Source organism: Meles meles, chromosome 7 (genome assembly GCF_922984935.1).
Source record: "Meles meles chromosome 7, mMelMel3.1 paternal haplotype, whole genome shotgun sequence".
In the NCBI taxonomy this organism is placed as follows: domain Eukaryota; kingdom Metazoa; phylum Chordata; class Mammalia; order Carnivora; family Mustelidae; genus Meles; species Meles meles.
In genome coordinates, this window is record NC_060072.1 from 83,159,670 (window position 1) to 83,180,344 (window position 20,675).

The window sequence follows — 20,675 nt, forward strand, 5'->3', positions numbered from 1 at the left end:
CCTGATATAGTTTTAGGTTTTTGTTTGTTATTTGAGCGAGCAGATTCTCCAGAGAAAAGATGACCAGTGAGAAAGCCAAGGACAAGGCCGCGGTGTCTCAACATTCAGCAATAATTTGTGTATTCTCTCTTCAGTATGAAATCCCACTCCTCACCCATGCTTCGAATCCTCTAGTCCAAAGATCCCTTATTGAGTCTTTTAGGAAATACACGTCAGTCTTCTCCTAGGTGGGGCCAGGGGGTTTGGAGGCAGTTACTTTCTTCAAGGAGTGAGGGAGAAAAATCTGTGGGTCTCTCTACTTAAGCAGACTTTCAGCCAATCTTCTCCCCACCTTCACCCCCACTGCCAGAGGAACCTGGCGCTGTCGGTCCTTCAGCCTCTTGAGTGTTTATCATTTAAATGGCATTGCTTCTAGATAGTTCTAGTTTGGGACTGAGCTTTCTTCAGTCTGCTCAGCCAGTCACCACTTGTCTGTTAACTCTCCATCTTCCAAAATTGTGTGACTGTCTCTTTTCCTGTGCTGTTTAGATCTGTTTATGACCCAGTGGTGTTTGAGGAGGGAGCAAGACAGTGCAGGTGTTTAGTACTTCACTTTTATTTATTTATTTATTTTTAAAAGGCTTTGCTTCTTCTTCTTCTTCTTCTTTTTTTTTTTTTTTTGAGGATTTTATTTATTTATTTGGCAGATAGAGATGACAAGTAGGCAGAGAGGTAGGCAGAGAGAGAGGGGGAAGCAGGCTCCCCGCTGAGCAGAGAGCCCGATGTGGGGCTCGATCCCAGGACCCTGGGATCATGACCTGAGCTGAAGGCAGAGGCTTAACCCACTGAGCCATCCAGGCACCCCTACTTATTTATTTTTTAAGATTTTATCTTAAAATCTTAAAAGAGTGAGGGAACATGAGCAGGGGGACAGAGGAGAGGGAGAAGGTGAAGCAGACACCCTCCGAGCAGGGGGCTGGATTCGGGCTCAATCCCAGGACTCTGGGATCATGACCTGAGCCGAAGGCAGACGCTTACCCAACTGAGCCGTCCAGGCGCCTCCTAGTACTCCACCTTTAAATGAAAGCTTCACTTGACATAATTTTCTTTGTTGTTTCTGAGGCATTTGATCACACTTGCGAAATGGGACTTCTCTGTAAATTAGGAATCTCCATTTTTACTGACTTTAGTTCTTCTCTTAGGTACAGTTGGGGTTGAGTACGGTGGACAATTCCCTGGACCAGGAGTTAGGAAGCTTGGGTCCTCTTCCCAGATTTAATACTTAAACCTGGGCATTCTCTCTCGCCATTATTTTCTCATCTGTAAGTCCAAGGGACTGAAGTAGGTGATTTTAAGATCTCTCTGTACCCAAAGATTGATTTTATTTCTAAGCAGTTGGGATAATCACGTGTGATTGAATACCAGATTAGGAAACAGAGTTGTGGCAGCCAACTAAAGAAATTGCAGAAGTGAATCTTGTCCTTGGGTTTGTCAGTCAGTCTCTGAAACTCTGGTATCTTGAAAGTCTCGAGTAAAATTGCAACCCACATTTCATGAATAGGAAACTGTTAAATGGTTAAAAATTCTGAATTTTTTCCCTTTGGGCTATTTTCAGCTGGTAGTACTTCAGCTGCAAAGCATACTTGGATTCATGTTCTCAATAGAGAGATAAAGTGTTAGGGTTGAGCCAGAAAAACGGGGAAGATAATAGAGAAAGAGGTCTGGTTTGTTGCCTTTTCCCCCTCTGGCAGGGATGGTCATTCTTGGTAGCACCCTACCAGGAAGTGTGTCCTTCCCATGGAAGCCCAGTGTGAGCAGATAAAAGCCACAGCTGTATTTTCTGTCCCCTCCCCATTGCTGTTTCTTGTTAGATGGAGGGACCAAGTGGACATTGCATGTCACTGTGGTTTTGACTGGCTGGTTTGATCACCAACCCAGTGTGCCTCGCAGTGGTCAGTACAGTGACTAAGGAGGAAGTGTGATCTGTGAGGCTGGCGACCCGCTGGTCTGGAGACCGAGGTGAGGTTCTTTAGGGCGTGCGTCCCAGACTGAGTTGCACACCGGAGTCATCCTTGCCCTCCGTTACTAATGCAGAATCCCCACGGGCTGGGGCCTAGGAATCCTTTTGTCAGAGTTCCCCGGGTTATTGGGATACACTTGATTCTTAGACTGACTCTGAGGACCTGTTACCTTAGGGCTGGGAGGCCAGCAAGAAAATCAGACTCTTTAGCCTTTGCCCAGCTCAGGAAAAAAACACAGAACAGAAACTGAACCCTGCGCACCTAGCCAGCGGACACTCGTATCCATCCTGGAAAGGATTTCCACTCCCACTGCTCTCCTCGGGTCCCTATTTCACACCCTTGCCCCTCATTCTTAGTAGGTCATCTTGTTTCTTAAATCGCAGAGGGAGTGGAAACCTTCCGGGGACAATGCCTCAACTTTTCTTCCCTCAAAAAAAAAATTGTGTGTAGTGCACATGTGTGCAATGTATGTGTGTAATGCACACATATGCTTACATTTACACTTCACTTTGCTTCTCTGGTGGAGGGTTCACCACTCTGTCTGTGCCTGTCTCCATCAGGGACCCCTCTTGTGTACTTTTCTTTCACTCTTTTCCATCACCATTTGTGTGTGTCTGTGAATATGTAATATATGTAACATGAGTACATATTTCGTGTTCTAAAACAAGGCACAGCAAAAAAACCATGCCTTCCTCAGCTCTGTGTCCAGCCGAGGTCCTCCCACGTCCCGTTCATTCAGTCGTTCAGCCGGTCTGTATGTGTCAGAGTCAGCTGTGCGCAGGGACCTGGCTGGGCCCTGAGCTTCCGCATCAGCCCACACAGGCCTAACCCCTGCTCTCATGGTGCTTAGAGTCTCTTTGTAACCAGACTCCTTTAAAAATGATTGTTCTTACTTTCCTCCATTACAGACGTAACCTATGCTCGTGGTCATAAATGTGGAAGTAGCTTCCTAATGGGAAGCCACAAAAGGTTTAATGCAGAAGAGTGGGTCAGAATTTCATTTTCAGAAGTCACTTAGGCTGCTGAAGGGAGAGAGGATGGGGAGGGAGTGGAAATTGCTGGCAGGGGATTGGTCAGGGAAGTTCTGCCCTAGTCCAACTCAGGTCTGCTTGGCATGTAAGATGGAAAGAGCAAGACAGACTCAAGATATATTCTGCACCGTAGGATGATGAATGTTTGACTGTGAGGATGAAGAAAAGGGGGGCTCCAGGATTACACCCAGGTTTCTGGCTTGACCAGCTGCATTGGTGGTTGTGCCATTTCCTGAGATAAGAAATCCTGGAGAAAGAAGTGTGTGTGTGCGTGTGTGTGTGTGTGTGTGTAAACATAAGTCCGGTGTGAACATTGTGTGAGTCTGGGATGCCTGGGAGGTTTCCGAGAGGAGGGGTCACATAAGCAGTTGGATGTATGAGTCTGGAATTCAGAATAGATCACCTGAAATAGAACGATGCATTTGGAGTCTTTTGCTGAAGCTGTTAACAGATGCCATGGGTAAATTACAGCAGAGCAGGCCATAGGTGGAGGCCTGAGTGTTTTCAGAAGTAAAGCTCCAGTCACGGGGTGGGGAGGCCCCATAGAGGGACAGAAGAACTTCTAAGAGAAGGGAGTCTTCAGAAGAAGTCCTGGTCAGCTGTGTCAGAGATTGTTGAGATGTCAAGTAAGGCAAAAATGTCAAATGGGTGTTGGGTTTGGCAGCGTGCGAGTCACGGATGATCTTAGCCAGAGTTGAGTGACAGGTGGCTAGAGGCTGGATCCCTGTACGAGGGTTGCCCGCCCACCTAGAGCCGTAGCAGTAGTATTAAGAATTTTGGACTATGTTGTAATGTAGCAGATGCAGTAGAAAAGGCTGATAAAGTGGTGTTTCCTTCTCAGGAAGGAAGGAAACACTTACCTTTATTGTTTTATTTTGGTTATCAGAGCAGTATGTACTCATTGTAAAAGTTTTATAAACATTAAAAAATATGACTGAGAACAGCCTCTTTAACTGCATTCCCTCAAGTGTGACCACCATTAATAATTTGAGGTATATGCTTCTAGATTCTTCTGTGCATATTCTACCACATACACATAGTGATACACACTTACTTTACAGAAATTGGGTTTATGGCCAGAGGGTCTGCTAAAGCTTGTATCTGTACCGGTGTACTTCAGAGACCTCATCCCATGGAGCAGGTGTATGTAGTCTTCTAGTGTGTCGGAGTTGATTCTCTGGATATTTGAGTTTTATTTAGACAGCTTTGCTTTTTCACAACACTACACTGAACACACCTGTGCATACTGACTTGTGTATCCTTACGTATATACGTGCACAGGAATTTTCTGTGGAACAAGTTCCTAACATGGAGTTGTGGGGTCAAAGGGAAGGTGTGTTTGACATTTTGATAGTGCGACTGTGCCCAAGGCAAGGGGCCTTTTCTTTCTTTCTTTACTTTTTTTCTTTTTTTAAGGTGGAAGAAGTTTGAGTGTGAAAAATATCGACGAGGGGCAAATGAAGAGTAGGTTGAAGTCAGGAAAAAATGCTCAATGTCGGATAGTAAGAAGCCAGTGGGAATGGGAACCAAGGCACCGGAGGAGGCTTTAGGCCAAGGAGGGTAGGGGTGGGGGTGGGGAGCAGGGTCCTCTGTCACTGGTCACTGCCGCAGCCCCAGAGCCGTGGCCAGTGCTGGCACATGGCAGGCCCCCGGCAATTGCTCCTTGCTTGAATGAGTAACATGTAGTGCAGTTGATTCGTGCATGGAACTTTATGACGTTTCTCTCTCAAAGCACCTAGTTTTTCCGCTTCCTCTACAAACCAGGAGGTTAAGACTTCTTCACTGAAACTGGCAAAGGAGACGTTGAAGATCTGAAGGCCCTTCTTGCTTCGCAGACCCGGTTGCCCAGGGCAGGCAGGCGTCTGAGACAGGGCATCTCTCACTTTCCCTCCCGTCACTCACAGGACTTGTAGATTCTAAGGCCCTAATATCCCTGGACTCCATCTAATTCTGTCTGTCCTCACCACCACCATCACTCTGTTACTTCCAGCCTGGATTGTCTTATCAGAGCAGTCTCTGAGGTGGTCTCCTATCTCCTCTCGTACCTCGCTCAGAGCTTGGTTTCTGGACCACCTCCTCCAGCCCCAGCAAGGTCCGCTCATTCGCACCTTCAGCTTCTCAGCCCTGTGTGGCATCTGTCCTTCCTGGATGGTCACTTGTATTATTTTTCTTACCTAAAACTTTCGTATATAAATCTCTTAATGGACGTTTTTATATCTTGAAGACCCGTAGGACTTAGTTCATATTGCATGCTACAGAAATGACTGATATTATTTTGTGCAAAAGCCCAATGCTTATATAAATTTGTTACGCAGGAAGGAAGGACAAGGACAAAGCAGTCATGAGATGAACTCAGAAAGGCAGTAATTTAAGACATTTGATTCTGGAACAGGTCTCAGGATTATTATTCCCTAGGGAAAGGCAATCAGCTTTAAGTGTCATTTGTATTAGTATTTCTGTAATTAGCATGTTAAATGCATATTTTGAAAGAATTTAAATACCTTGCATCTCTAGGTGATTTAGCTATATTTGGATGATATGTTTATTTTTAAATCTCAAATAACCACTTTGTGGTATTTTCTGGAGTAGAAGTACCTGAACCTCTCTTGCTGCATCTGGCCAGCTGGAAGATAATCACAGGACTGAAGTCCCTGATGGGATTCTAAAAGAAAAGGCCTTCTAATGCATTACATAAAGAGCTCCCAAATTAGGACTGGAATGTTCCTGTGTGGGCGGGCTGCCTGCCTCCCCACCCCTATCACGGAGCCCCGCCTCATCTACTGGGGAGAGTAGTGGGAGGTTCTTACCAGCTGGCAAATGAGCTAGTATTTCGAGTTACAGAATCGAAGTGTGAGGAAAGAAAGAGACACCAGACTTGGTTACGTTTTCTGTGGATCAGAGGGCCTGGGTTCAATCCCTGGGACCTCCTGGAGAGGCACTTGTGTATCCCGAAGGATGCTTCTTGCCTCGACTCCTGGCTCTCCACGCAGGGTGTGAGTTTCCCTCAAAGAGCCACTCGTTCAGAGCACATTCCCCTGCATTCTCAGCACTTAGGATGGCCATGGCTCTGGCCATTGCTTCCGCACAAGGAAATGACAGGGGCGTGGGGGCTGGGTGGCCACTTCCGCCAAGCTCCCTGGGCTCTAGAGGGTGAAAGGGAAGAGGATGAGGTTTTGCTGCTAGAGTAGCCCATGACTCTGTCGTGTTTCTGCTGAGCACAGGCAGCACATTCACCACATATGAATTTAAACCACCTTAACCATATAGGCATTCAGTTCTGTTTCACTTAAAATAATATCCTAAACTATTAAAACTAATCCACATGGAAGGAATTTTTGTCCTCTTGGTCTGTTATTTAACTGGTAGCTTAAAAAATATATGCATACATTCAAAATTTAAGTAATATGCATGATTTAGAAATAGATAATACAGTAGAGAATGCATAAAAATGGAATTTACATGTCTTGAGTTCTCTTTGTGATCTCTTTTAAGTATCAGATTGAATTTACAGACACTTTCCTAATTTTTGAGTTACTAGAACGTTGAATAAAGTGCTGTCAGCATTCTTATTTCTTGACATACTTGGAAGGCTGTACGTCTTTTTAAAAAAATGAAAAGAATTTCACGAAGGTTCAAATACATCATTTTCTCCCTCCTTGTATAATACTTGTTGTTAATATTCATTTAGTGTTTACTGTGTGCAGGTAATGCACTAAACATTTCACATGCCACAACTCATTTCATCTTTAGAACCACCCCAGGAGGAAGTACTATCATTCCCATTTTTCAGGTGTAGACTTGGAGGCATAGAAAGGTTGAATAAATGGCCCCAATTCACATAGTGAGGAAGTGGTAGGTCTGGGATTTGAATTCAGGTCTGACTCAGTAGCCAGCCTTACAGAAGTTATGCATCCATTTGGTAAGTCATTGAGATAATTATGGAGTCCCTAGCACATCCCAGGTACTGTTCCAGGTGCTTGGGATTCATCTACAAATAAACTCCGTCGTGGAACTCAATATATTATAATGAAGTTATTATTAAGTACTAAAGGAAAGTAGAGCAGGGCAAGGTGATGGAGAACAGTGGCTCTACTCTTGGGCTGTTAAATTTAGGATTTCAAGGACAGCCTCTCTGGGGCATGCATTTTGAACAGAGACTTGAATAATGGGAGTGAGCAAGCTAAGGCCAAAGGGCAGTGTAATATGTCTATAAGCCTCGCCTCTGGTCTCCTAAGTTCAAATTCTGATTTTCCTGCTCATTAGCTGTGTGGTCTTGGACAAAACACTTGACTTCTCTGTGCCTCTTCATCAGTGATATGAACGTAACTATAATACTTAATTTTTACCCTATAGGACTGTTGTGAGGATGAACAGAGGATGAACTCTATATAAAAAGAACTTAGCTATAAAACAAGCATTGAAATATAAGGACTCCTTAATTGGTAGCTAGTATTCCGTAGGCACTATGGAAATGGTGAGAAGTAGCTACTTTCTGGGTCCATTATTTAGCTGGTAGCTTAAACCAAAATCTGGGTAGACTTTGAAAATTCAGCTGATAGGATTTATTGAGGAGTTAAATGCAGGGGAATGAGGGAAAGGAGCCAGGGAGGACTCCAGTAATTTTGATCTGATTAATTTGGTGGATTTGGGGGCCACTTCCCTGTGAGATGGGGAAGATGGGGGTGGCATATAGAAAGTCTTTTTGGCAGGGGAGGGGGCATAGTGGAGGGTGGAAATCAAGAATTTGGCTTGTAGTTAAGATTGAGACACTTCCTTAACATATTCGTGTTTTGTACATGTTCACTGTAGAAAATTAGAAAACGTAGACAGATACTAAAAAGAAAATAAAAACACCTGACATTCCATCACCCATTATCTTCGGGTTCAATTTATTTTTACCCCATGCAAATTTAGATTATATAGTATATATAGGGTTTTTGTTTGTTTGCTAGTTTTATATACTCTTCAGTTTATTGGAAATGGCTCATGACAAAGGGGAGATTTAAAATCTAGGCAAGGAGATAAGAGCCTTAGCACCACAAAAGCCCTCTACACCTACCTGTAGGTGGTAGATGTGGTTATGGACTCAACCCTTTAGAGAGCTCTCCAGCTAAGAAGGGTAAGGCATAGTGTACATCTTGTTTATGCTCCTCTGTCTTGGGACCCCCAGTGCCTGCTACCTGGGGCAGCTTCGTCCACAATCATTAGCAGAATGGCATTTTGTTTTCACAGTGGTAGAATACACATCACCTAAAACTTACTTGTAATCCTTTTTTAAACGTACAATTCAGTGGCAATAAGTACATTTACATTGTTGTGCAATTGTACCCACCACCCACCTCCGGAAGTTTTTCTTCTTACAGAACTGAAACTCTGCACCCATTAAATAGTCACTCCCCATTCTTCCCTCTTCTCAGCCTCTGATGACCACTCTTGTACTTTCTGTCTCTGAACTTGACTCCTCTAGGGATCTCAGAGAAGTGGAATCATAGAGGAGTTATCCTTTTGTGACCAGCTTTATTTCAGTTAGCATACTGTCCTTGTATGGATTCATCCATGTTAGAGCATGTGTGAGAATTTGCTTTCTTAAGGCTAAATCATACTGCATTGTATATTTTGTGTTTCCCTTCATCTGCAGTTGGGTACTTGGTTTGCTCCCACCTGTTGGCTGCTGTTAATAATCCTGCTTTGAACAGGGGTATATACAGATATTTGTTTGAGTTCCTGCTCTCAGTTCTTTGGGGCATATACTATATGCAGTTTTACTTTTTCACACCGAAGTACATTGTTAAAATTCTGTGTGACGAATATTCTTCTACAAAATTATTTAAATAATTGCATTATGTATTATCCGTAGCCATGTCCTCAGTGACTTAAGCAAGAATTGTTTCCTAGAAATAGAATTATAATAGATTGAAGAATATGATGAGTTTAAAGCTTTTGCTACATTTTTCCAAATTGCCAACCACAAACTCGTACAACCCGACACTAGCAAAATCTGTATGTCTTCTCTGCTCCTTTGCTTCTGTTAGGTATTAGTAATTATTTTCTGTCAATTTGATCATTAAAAATGGCATGTGAATTCTGGTTTTTCTTTTATGCAAATTTATGGTTCATTTCTGAGTTTGTTTGTAGCTGATTGCTGGGGAAAATACTGATTTGGCAAAACACTGAACATGTGAGATGATGAGTGATTATGACAATCTATGAGGACCTTCCTAGTCTTCAATTCGAAGGCACTTGCGAGCCTTTTGCTCTGTGTATATATGACAAGCTGTGTAATTGGGTTTTGAGATCTTCTGTTTTGTGTGCTAAATACGTTCTTAGTAGTTAAACTTTCACACTTCCTTACTTAGAATTCAAAAATCTTAGAAGTGCTAAAAAGAATTTTTTTGGTAATTCATTTGGTTATAAAACCTGACAGATCATAGCACTGTATGTCAACTATACTCAAAGACAAAAACAAACCAAAAAACACCTGACAGATCCGAACTCATTTGGTGGAGAAACCTGACCTCAGCCAGCACGAGGCTATTTATATATCTTATTTATCCCACTTAGAGTGAATGTTCATATTTTTGGCTATAAGACTGACTTCATTTGATTAAGGGATATTGCCCCAGACCCCACTGAAGGTACATAGTAATGTATACTACATACATAAAAGCTATTTTCTTTTTTTTTTTTTTTGGAAATAATGTTTTTATTTTTTATTTTTATTTTTTTGTATATCAAAGCCCCACCCCCCTTTTTTTTATGTAGTGTATCATGATTCATTGTTTACGTATAGCACCCAGTGCTCCGTGCAATACGTGTTGCCCTTCATACCCACCACCAGGCTCACCTATCCTCCCCACCCCCCTCCCCAGTTATTTTCTTTTTAAATTCTGAAACACAAATGCTTTGGCATCAAAGATTTCAGATAAGGGTAAGGGACTGTGGGCCTATATGTGTGTGTGTGTGTATATATATTTTATTTTATTTTTTTTTCCTTTGCATTTCTATGTTCTCATCCCTCATAGGATTCAAAAACTCATTTTGAAATCAGGCCTACTCGGGTAGGGTGAGCAAGGAGTAACAACTCAATGTGTTTTGAGTTTAAAGACAAGAGAAATTTAAGGGTAGTGTCTTCTTTCATCCCCAGGACACTGTATAATCACTATAATCTGGGGACTGACAGGTCAGTGACTAGGACCGGGTTTCAGCTGAGCTATAGCCAACTGCAAACTCAGGACCCTGAGGGTCCTGGGAGGCCTGGGCCAGTTGAACTGTAAAGTGATAGTAATAGCTTTCCAAGATATTGTTGCAACATATTTCTATAATTAATACCACTTGTCCTTTATAGAACATAAACTGTCTTAGCCAAGCTTTAAAAAACAACACCAAGTTGGTAAAATCAAATAAAGTCACTCTTCATTTACATGATTGATTATTATCAATGCTATTAAATCTGAATTTTTAAAAACTTACTTTTTAAAATAGTAAAGGTTGCAGAAATGGAAAAGCTGACTCAAATTCATGCGGAATTATAAGGGGCCCTGAATAGCCAAAACAACTTAGAAAAAGAAGAACAAAGTTGGAGGGCTCACATTTCCTGATTTCAAAACTTACTACAAAGCTGCTGTAGTAATCAAAACAGTATGGTACTAACATCAGGATAAACATAGACCAGTAGGATAGACTCCAGAGTCCAGAAATAAAAATGTACATCTATGGCCAATGGATTTTTGAGAAGGGTGCCAAGTACACTCAGTGAGGAAAGAAGGATCTTTTTGACAAACGATGTTGTGACAACTGGATTTCCACATGTAAAAAGAATGAAGTTGGACTGAACTGTTGCATCAGATGCAAAAAAATTAAATCAAAATGGATCAACAATTTAACCATAAGAGTTAAAGCCTTAAAACTCTCAGAAGAAAACGGGGTAAATCTTTGGCCTTGGATTTGGCAATGGATTCTAAGATATGACAACAAAAGCTTGTCCAGCAACCACAGTAGAGTAGATGAGAATGTGAAATGGTGCAGCCACTGTGGAAAACAGTTTGCTGGTTCGTCGAAAAGCTAAACATTAAATTACTAAATGACTCAGCAATTCCACTACCAGGTATATACACAGAGGAATTGAAAACAGAGACTCAAAAAGATACTTGTATGCCGTTGTTCATTGCAGTATTATTCACGGCAGCCAAAAGGTAGAAGCAACCCAAGTGTCCATCAAGGATGAATGAATGATAAATAAAATGTGGTTTGTTACACACACACACACACACACAGTGCAATATTCAGTCATAGAAAGGGATAAAGTTCTGACATGTACTGCAATATGGATGAGCCTTGACATCATTCTGCTGAGAGAAATAAGCCAGAAACAAAAGGTCAAACGTTGTATGATTCCATTCACATGAAATATCTCTAGAAGAGGCAAATTCATAGAGACAGAAAGTAGATTGGACGTAATTATGGCCTGTAGGGAGGGGGAAAATGGGAAGTTACTGCTTAGCGGTTACAGAGTCTCTGATGTGATTAACAAAAAGTTTTGGAAATAGTGGTGATGGTTGCACAATATTGTGAACAGAATTAATGCCACCAGATTGTACACTGAAAAATTGCTAAAATGGAAATTTTTATGTTTTACGTAGGGTAATACAATAAAATACTTTGAAGATGGTGAAAGGAACTGATGAATTCAGTTGGAATCTGAGAAGTGTGAGAGATACAGTCAGCTTTTCTATAAAAGCATTAGCTAACCTGGTTGGGACGTGCGAATGAATAATGGGATCATTATTCCCAGCTCTTCAAAAGGAGATGTGTTTAACTTCCAGGTATATTTTTGGAGCAGAATTATTGGGGGACGGTTGCGGGAATAGGGAGAGGCAGTGCGTAAGAGGAGCTAAAACCACTCTAAACAGCACAGAAAAATAACAAGATGAAGAAAATTGTGTTTATCAGAGCTCTTCTTGGGTATTATATTGCTGCTGGGGGATGGAAGAAGTCCTTAGAGTTGCCACTAGGATGGGGCTGGAAGGGTGAGACACCCAAGCGACTCACTGAACGGTCCCTCTTTTGTTCCTCTGTGGAACTCTGTTGTGCTGTGGGAAGGAGCATGTTCTGTTTGATACATTGCTGGAACAGCGGGCAGTGCGGATGAAAGGGAGAGATCCTCCTTTTCATAAATGCTGTCAAAAGATTGGAAGAATATTATCTTGGAGGAGCACTGTATTGTTAGCGTGCCTTGAGTGTGAACATACTTCACTGTGGCCCAGTGCAGGATGTTTCTGGAGCTATAGAAACGCTGGTGTCATGATGTAAGTAATCAGACTCCATTCTGAAAATCGAAGAACGCTAATAACTTTTCTGGAATGGTGGAGTTTATAATTCATCCCATCTTTGGTTCACTCACTTATGGATACTCTGTAACATATTAGGTATTGTTTCAAATTCTGAGGAAACAAAGTAGAATAAGATAATGGCTTTTCCTCCCAAGAGTTCATGGATCATCGGAGAAGAAGAATGAATCAGGACCATACAGTGCAGTAAGGGGGCTGGAAACCTATATTTCCCCCGAATTTTATCTTCTGTGGTGGTGGCCTGTTGTGAGAGAGCAACTACCATGTGATTATTTGGGCCTCTGTTCAGTATAAAGCTGAAAATTTGATGTATAATAATCACTCTTCTTTATTTCTCTTCCACACTCTAGAAGATCAGCTGAAAAATACTCTATTTTGATAACTAATAATGCAAGTTGAGGTTTTGGGCACCTTTAGTGACCTGACAGGTTTTACTAGACAATGGAAAGTGCTATAGGAGCATGAAGTTGAACAAGTAACCTAACTTGGTACATGAATGGTGTACGTTGGCGGCACAGGAATAAAAATTTTAAGAAAGGGTAGAATGTGTGTGTGTGTCGGGGGACAGTGAAGGGATGCACATTTCAGATAAAACATACTTAGGAGGAGTTTAAAAATAAAAAGAATGGGGTGCCTGGGTGGCCCAGTTGGTTAAGTTTCCGCCTTTGGTTCAGGTCATGATCCTAGGGGTACTGGGGTTGAGCCCCACTTTGGGGTCCCTGCTGAGCAGGGATTCTGCTTTTCCCTTTCTCTCTCTCTGCAGCGCACCATGTACCCGGCACTGCTTGCGTGTATGCTTTCGCTCTCTCTCAAATAAATAAAATCTTTAATAAATAAATAAATAAAAAGGTTAAAACTTGGTGACTGACCAAATGTCAAGTAAGGAAAGGGAAAAGTGAAGAATGACCCCAGCTCTGGCTTAGGTAGTGAATCAGTGTGATTACAATATATTGATCAAAAATGGCAAGCACAACGGGGAAAGTTTGAAACAAGGCGGTTTTTACCATAATTTAGGGAGAATATTTATTGATTTTCTAAATTGCCTGATCAATAGTGCTGAGTTTCAGATGTGAGTCAAAAATTTCCTTCTCCTAACAAACTTGACATCTTCATAATGACATTTTTGCCTTCGTCCCTTTTTCTTTCCCCTTCAGCTATTTCTTCCACTTCCAGAATTATCTGCGAGAAAGAGCACATACAAGAGAGTGAGAGAGCACATTTTTGTCTTAAGATGGGAAACACAGAATTCTAATAGAAACTATCAATTTGAATTTGAAATTGCATTCCAGAAATGATTAGAGGATGATTTCACTTTTTTTTTTTTTCATTTAAATATTACCATTATTGAGTTGAAATGCCAGTAACAAGCTGGGGTTAAAAAAAAAAAAAAATCACCCGTCCAGTTTCAGAAAAATGAGGAAACATTTCCTGAGTCATGTCTCTTTTCATTGCGAGTAGTAGTCAACAGTGCATAGGACATTGAGGTCATTCAGAAATATTTGCTGAGCTAATGTTGTGTTTGGTTTTTTTTTTTACACTTGAATTTATTTTATGAAAAAGAAGAGTCAAGGTGAAAAGTCAGGAAGAAAACTTTGTGCCAGACTTTATTAAAGTAAAAAAATAATAATAGGCAATATTTATATAGTACTTAACACTTTTCAAGTCGCTTTTATCTGTGTGTCAGTTAATTTATTGTCCACAATGACCTTTTGATGTAGGCATTATCATCTGCACTTTATTGATGAGGAGACAGATTCAGGGTTGAATGGTGTGCCTGAAGCCACAGAGTTAAACTGTGTAGAGGTCTTACAATTCAAGTCCACTGCCCTGGGTAGTAAAACACAGCCATCTCGGCCTTGAAAGAAACTGTCCTGTCTTCGTGTTTTATGTTTCATTTTTAACTTTCTTTTCATTTATGATGACTCTTTGGCCTCATTTTAGAATCTCATTTAATATGACAGGGTCTATAATCTGCAGGCTTACAAGCTATGGATAATATGAGAAATAGATTTTCCCCTACTTAATTGTCACCAAAATACAATAGGTCCTGTTAAACCGAGGCCAGAGAGAGAGATACTGGAACCTGAGGACCAAATACACCTACCACACGATGATGCAGGCCCTGTCGGGAAGGCTCACTTGTAAAAGATGTGGGTAGCGAGACTAAGTGGACCCATGTAATACCTGGGAAGTGTGAAGTGGTAGGAAATGGCGGCCCAAGTGTGCAGTTACTTTAAGAATCGTGATGGGTGGGTGCTAGCATTCAAGTCAAATATCTAGTGCACGCTGAGACCAGTTTTCAGAGACTTCTGGTCAAAGGGGAGAAGAGTTTCAGGTGCAGGACTGCGTGGCAAATCATTAGACATCCTCCCCCATCTGGATATGTGAATACATCCGCGTTTCCAAGGTGAATGGGCCATTCCTCCGATACCTCTTTTTTTTTTTTAAATTTTTAAATTTTTTAAAAATTTTATTTGACAGAGATCACAAGTAGGCAGAGAGGCAAGCAGAGAGAGAGAGTGTGGAGGAAGCAGGCTCCCTGGCGAGCAGAGAACTCGATGCGGGGCTTGATCCCAGGACCCCAGGATCACAAACCAAGCTGAAGGCAGAGGCCTCAACCCACTGAGCCAGCCAGGTGCCCTTCTGATACCTCTTAACTTGTACGTTCACTAGGTCATGACATTCCTGAAGGCAGTTTCTGTACTTTTTTATCTTGATGTTTGTACTCCTATCACCTAGCTCCGTGTCTTTAGCCATTAGCCAGAATGTTGTATCTGTTTACTTATCTTGTGGAGGTTTTCCATTAGTTCTTCTAATGGTGCTGGCTATATTAATACAATTCACTATACTGTTCTATCATTTGATTTTCAAGATAGGTTGTTGGTTAGGGGCGCCTGGGTGTCTCAGTGGGTTAAGTCTCTGCCTTCAGCTCAGGTCATGATCTCAGGGTCCTGGGATTGAGCCCCACATCGGGCTCGCTGCTTGGCGGGGAGCCTGCTTCCCCCCTCTCTCTGCCTGCCTCTCTGCCTACTTGTGATCTCTCTGTCAAATAAATAAATAAAATCTTAAAAAAAAAAAAGATAGGTTGTTGGTTAATATTTATTTGACTTGTATGTACAATGCTACCTTGATTCCTTATCAACTTACATTTAGCAATAGGGGGACCCCTTGGAATTATTCATAGCAGCTGAGGAGACAAATCAATATATTAAAAAATATGTCCAATTCTGGAATTGGACAAATTCAGATTCTCATTGTGTCACTTTTGGTGGTTGGCTTCAGGCAACTGATAACCTGAAATTTTCATCAGCTGTGAAAACAAAGATAAAAATAATATTAAATAAGATCAGAAATTTAGAAGTGCCAAGCATAAAATAACACACTCAGGAAATTTCTGTTTATAGTTTTTCATATCGCTGGGTCTGTGTACATGAACTTAATTTATATAGTACTGTATTGTTTTACAACATGCTTTTGAGTTGTCATTTGTACCCTTTGCACAGCCCTGTGAGATAACAAGGGAAAGTAATTTTATTAACAGCTTCAGATAAATAAACGGAGACTAAGTTATTGCCTGGGATCATGCTGCTAAAGTTGCAGAATCAGGACTTGAACTTAGTCAATCCCTTTAATCCATGCCCAGTGCCCTTTGCACCAGGTTCATCTATTTTTATCTGCTGTCTCTCATGTGGTCACTAGGAGTCTGATCATTTCAGTGGCAACCAATCACCGTAATAAATACGTCAGTTGGACCCACCCACTTCCGTGCTGGTGCTGTTTGATAAAGTGTGAATGCCTAATTCTGATTACTTTTATTGCTAGGGCACTACTTATCAGGCACTTTGTTTTTTTTACTCATGAATTTCCTGAAAGGTCTCTTTGTGTTTTCTGATTGGCTAAGTTATAAAATTATAGATAATGGATCCTTTTATCACCCACTTTAAATAAGTCTCAAATTTGCTTTGCTCTAGAGGTGATCTATTTTACAGTCGGAAAATAAGTGTTAGTTATTCCATTTCTTCTAATTGATAGACTAATAATCATATGAATTGCAGCTCTCTGGTGAGCTTTCCACTGTGTTGTTATGAACCCATTAAAGTGACGGCGCGTCTAGATATTGGGCCCCTTCCTTTTGTTCTGGCAAGTCAGTCAGAACTAGTACCACCAATGACTGGATTCCTTTAATCTTATTTACTTACCTACCTTGATAGTTTTTTTGTTTGTTTTTAGAATAAGATTCTTTTTTTTTTTTTTAAGATTTTATTTATGTATGTCAATCACAAGTAGGGAGAGAGGCAGGTGGGGTGGGGAGGAAGCAAGCTCCCCGCCGAGCAGAGAGCCCTATGTGGGGTTCGATCCCAGGACCCTGAGATCATGACCTGAGCTGAAGGCAGAGGCTTAACCCACTGAGCCACCCAGGTGCCCTACCTTGATAGTTTTTAAAACATGCTTTTCTTTTACTTTTAACTAATTGTTACGTGATTAATTATTAAATTTTGGAAAAGTAGAATTTTAGTGGGTTTCTTTTGACCCAAAACCTATTATTTGACTTTTACCTACATAAACGAAATCGATAGATATGTGTACAGTGCTTTCCACAGTATTCTTTCTGTAAGTCTTTGTAGCCTGGCACTTACTAATGAGCTTAAAATTAACATTCATCATGTCTCAATTTCTTTTTCTCAAGAAGAGGGAGACTTGCTTGCCTGGTTCTTCTTGGTATCCCCAGGGCCTAATGACACAATGACCATGTAAAATAAAAACCGGGCAGTGAATGTTCGTCGAACCTGACTTTCCATTGTGCTTTCTTTGTAAATCCATACAAAAATTCCACCAATAGGTGAAGGCCAAAGTTTGGTCATCATATTACAATAACTAGTTTTCAGGTCTCTAGTCAGCTTTTTGATGAACAGATAACACACAAGTCACAAAAATATACTTTTATATCCCAACTGCTGAAATTAAATAACCTAATCATGAAACCATTCAAAGTGGTACTTTCGTTGTGTAAAGCGAGGCATGTTGACAATACTAAAAATACATTTCAAAATGGTAAATGAAAAATGATTTATATAAGGGAAAAAATTAACATTTTGCCTTATTAGAAGGTTTTTTCCCCCGATTCTGCCCTGTTTTTCATAAAAAGCCCTCAAAGTGTCACCTTGATTTTGACTGTTTTTGCTGAGAAATGAACTTTTTCGGCTGTGTTAGATTACCAGAAATGAGAATATCAAACAGTAACGGGAGCCCTTCGGTAGTGGAAGTATAATGATCATATTAGCATCATAAATCATTTGCTTCTCAGTACTACAGTAGGTCATGAGAGCAACAGCTGCAGCTTTGTTCTACCTAGATGATGTTTCAGTAAAGCCATTTCTGTTTTTATTCACTCAAATTGACAGTTTCTCCTTTGTGTTGACATTAAGCAGTGAATCTATTAGTTTCCATTACCGACAGAATAACTAAAACTATAAATAGTTCTATATTTTCTCTCACAAATCCTCTCGAGCTGCGTCGGTGTCTTTAATTTGATAAAACATCTGGGTAATACATCTTGTTTCTTCTCTTTCAGCAAATGCATACTTTCTTAAGCCTTTCCTTAAAAAAACAAAAAACAACAAAAAAACAAAACAAACAGAAAAACCTCAACAGCAGTTCTGTCCTGTCTTTTGACCTCAGATTCCTCATAGTTAAATTGGGCATCTAATTGTGAAGTAATCCAGATAAGATGCAAAAGTCAAATCACGCCATCTGATTCACAAAACTCATTTTTTAGAAATATCTGAGTATTATGTTCCAGTGAGTTGCTGGTTCTGCCAAAAAAAAAACAAAAAACAAACAAAAAAAAAAACCCACAAAAAACCACAACACAATGTATCATAAATACTACATACCTGATTTTTTAATATCTAAATATAAAAACGTTAGGTCTTTCCTTCCTAATGTAAACCAAGTTGCAGATCACCAATTTCAAACACAGTGTCATAGCCACCAATATAAACACATTTTAGCAGGTTCTAGAAGCACCCTTCAAGATTGTGATTATCTTGGACAACCGTGGTTCTGATGTTGGAATAAACCAGTTTCTTACGTTACAATTCCCTAAGTGTAGCAGGCTGTGCAGTAATCGCCACATTCCTCTGGGGTTCTCGGAGGCAAGCCCCGTAATTTTGGCTTTGGCTACAGTTCTGTAAGCTTTGGCCCACCATGTCTATTTCTGGTTTCTGCTTTGGTTCACATTTAGGGGTCTTGTGAGAAGCTCAGTTTTTCTAGAGTGAGAATCACTTGTTTGTATTGTCATGGCTACTGGCACGACCTTTCAGTTCATAGGTGTACAGTGATCTGAATTTAGTGGACAGGATTCTGAGTAGATCTTAAATCTAATCTAGATATTGGGATGTTTCTTAGTGATGTGCCAAAACTTAAGGGTTTGGTAGCTGAATTGTTGGCTGACATTTTGGTTTTGTTGAATAGCCACTTAACAGATCTTTTAATCCAGCTCCCCAATAAGCTATCTTTTGGACCATTGAAGGGAATTTTTTTCTGGATTGATGGGGACTCAGCCTTTTCCTTCCCAAAAGCCTCTAATGGATTTTTTTTTTTTAATTAAAATGCTTTTTAAAAAGGCATGACAAAGCCAAGATAACATCACACTTCATAAAATTAAAAGCAATTTCTTAACACAATTTAATGCTTATTCCATGCTCAACCTTTCTATTTTTGATAAGTATGTCCTTTAAAAAAGCTGGTTGGTCCAAGTTGGGATGCAGACACCATATACTGCCAATGGTGGTTGTGATATTGTGATTTTATAATAAGAAATATGTTCAGTCTTCCTCAGTTCCTGGCAGGAGCTCCTGCAACTCTGGTAACTTCCTAAATGAGGAGATAGAGAAAGGTGCATTTTGTTATGTTGATGAGGGGACTTCCGGAAAGCCCCTGGGTAACCCCAGGGTGAGGGCTGGTTGCAGTGGAAACCCACAGGGAGATTAGAGGGCTGAACCTTTCAGTCCTGCCCTCTGACTTCCAAGGAGGTGGGAAGGAAGATTGAATCAGTTGCCAGTGGCCTGTGATCAACCAATCCTGTCTAAGGAAGGAAGGGTATGTAGAAACCTGGAGGGCAGGGTTGGAGAGCTTCAGGTTGGTGAGCTTGTGCAGGTGTGGGGAGAGTGGCGCCTTCATGAAGAGAGGGCATCCAAGCCCTGTGCCTCTTCCCACATACCTTGCCTTTGACCCTCTTCTTCTGGCTATTCATCTGTATCCTTTGTAATCCCCTTGATAATAAACTGGTAAATGTTAAGTCAATGTTCCTCTGAGTTCTGTGAGCCACTCTAGCAAATTAATCGAACCCAAGGAGAGGGTAGTGGGAACCTTTGATTTATAGCCAGTCAGTCAGAAGCTTGAGTGACAGCCTGGACTTGCTGGGGCCTGTCTTGTGGGACCAAGCCCTTAACCCATGGTCTGATGCTATCTTCAGGTGGATAGTGTCAGAATTCAGGTAATTGTTTGGTGGTGTGGGGGAGAAAACACATATTGGAGATACGTTCCTTAGGCTCTTTCCCATCTCTGACTTTTTCATGTCATCGATTTACTGAAGAGGCTAGACCTGTTGATAAGTTAGAATATTTATTTAAATTTATTTAAATGTGCATTTAAACACACTTAAATATTTAAGTTCATTTAATAACAGTTTCCCCACACAGCCCAAATTACATTGTTACCTTTATCAATATTAATAACTCCTTAATACAATCCAATGCTTAATCAATATTCAGGTTTCCCCAGTTTGTTTTGAAGTCTTCTACATCTGGTTTGTTCAAGCCCAGATCCAGTCTGGAAGCACACACTGCAAATGGTTGTTTTGTCTCGTTTTCTCTCTTATCTTTTGATCTGGACCAGTTCCTTTTATTCATATCAGGAACTTGTGGGCACGGTGAGACTGGTGCTTGCAGAACAACCCAGCTTCTGGATTTGATTCCTCTTCCCCTCCCACACTGTGCTGTGAAACACAGTGACCCCTAGTCACATGTGGCTATTAAGCTGTTGAAATGTAGCTAGTTCAAATTGAGATGTGTTGTAACTATAACATACCCACTGGCTTTCTAAGGCTTAGGATTAAAAAAAAAAAAGTAAACTATTTCACTAATAATTTTTATGTTGAATACATATTCAGATGATCTGGGTATATCAAGTTAAATATATTACTAAATTAATTTTACCCGTTTATTTTTCATTTTCAAAATGTACCTACTAGAAAGTTTTATTTGGCACCCAGTATATTTCTACCAGATAGCACT

General features: G+C 40.7%; 1 protein-coding gene across 2 annotated transcripts in view; it reads left to right on the plus strand.

Annotated features, from left to right (window-relative positions):
- The window catches only part of ANO6 (anoctamin 6), a 185,427-nt gene that overhangs the window by 50,356 nt on the left and 114,396 nt on the right, over positions 1 to 20,675 (plus strand). The window lies entirely within an intron of this gene.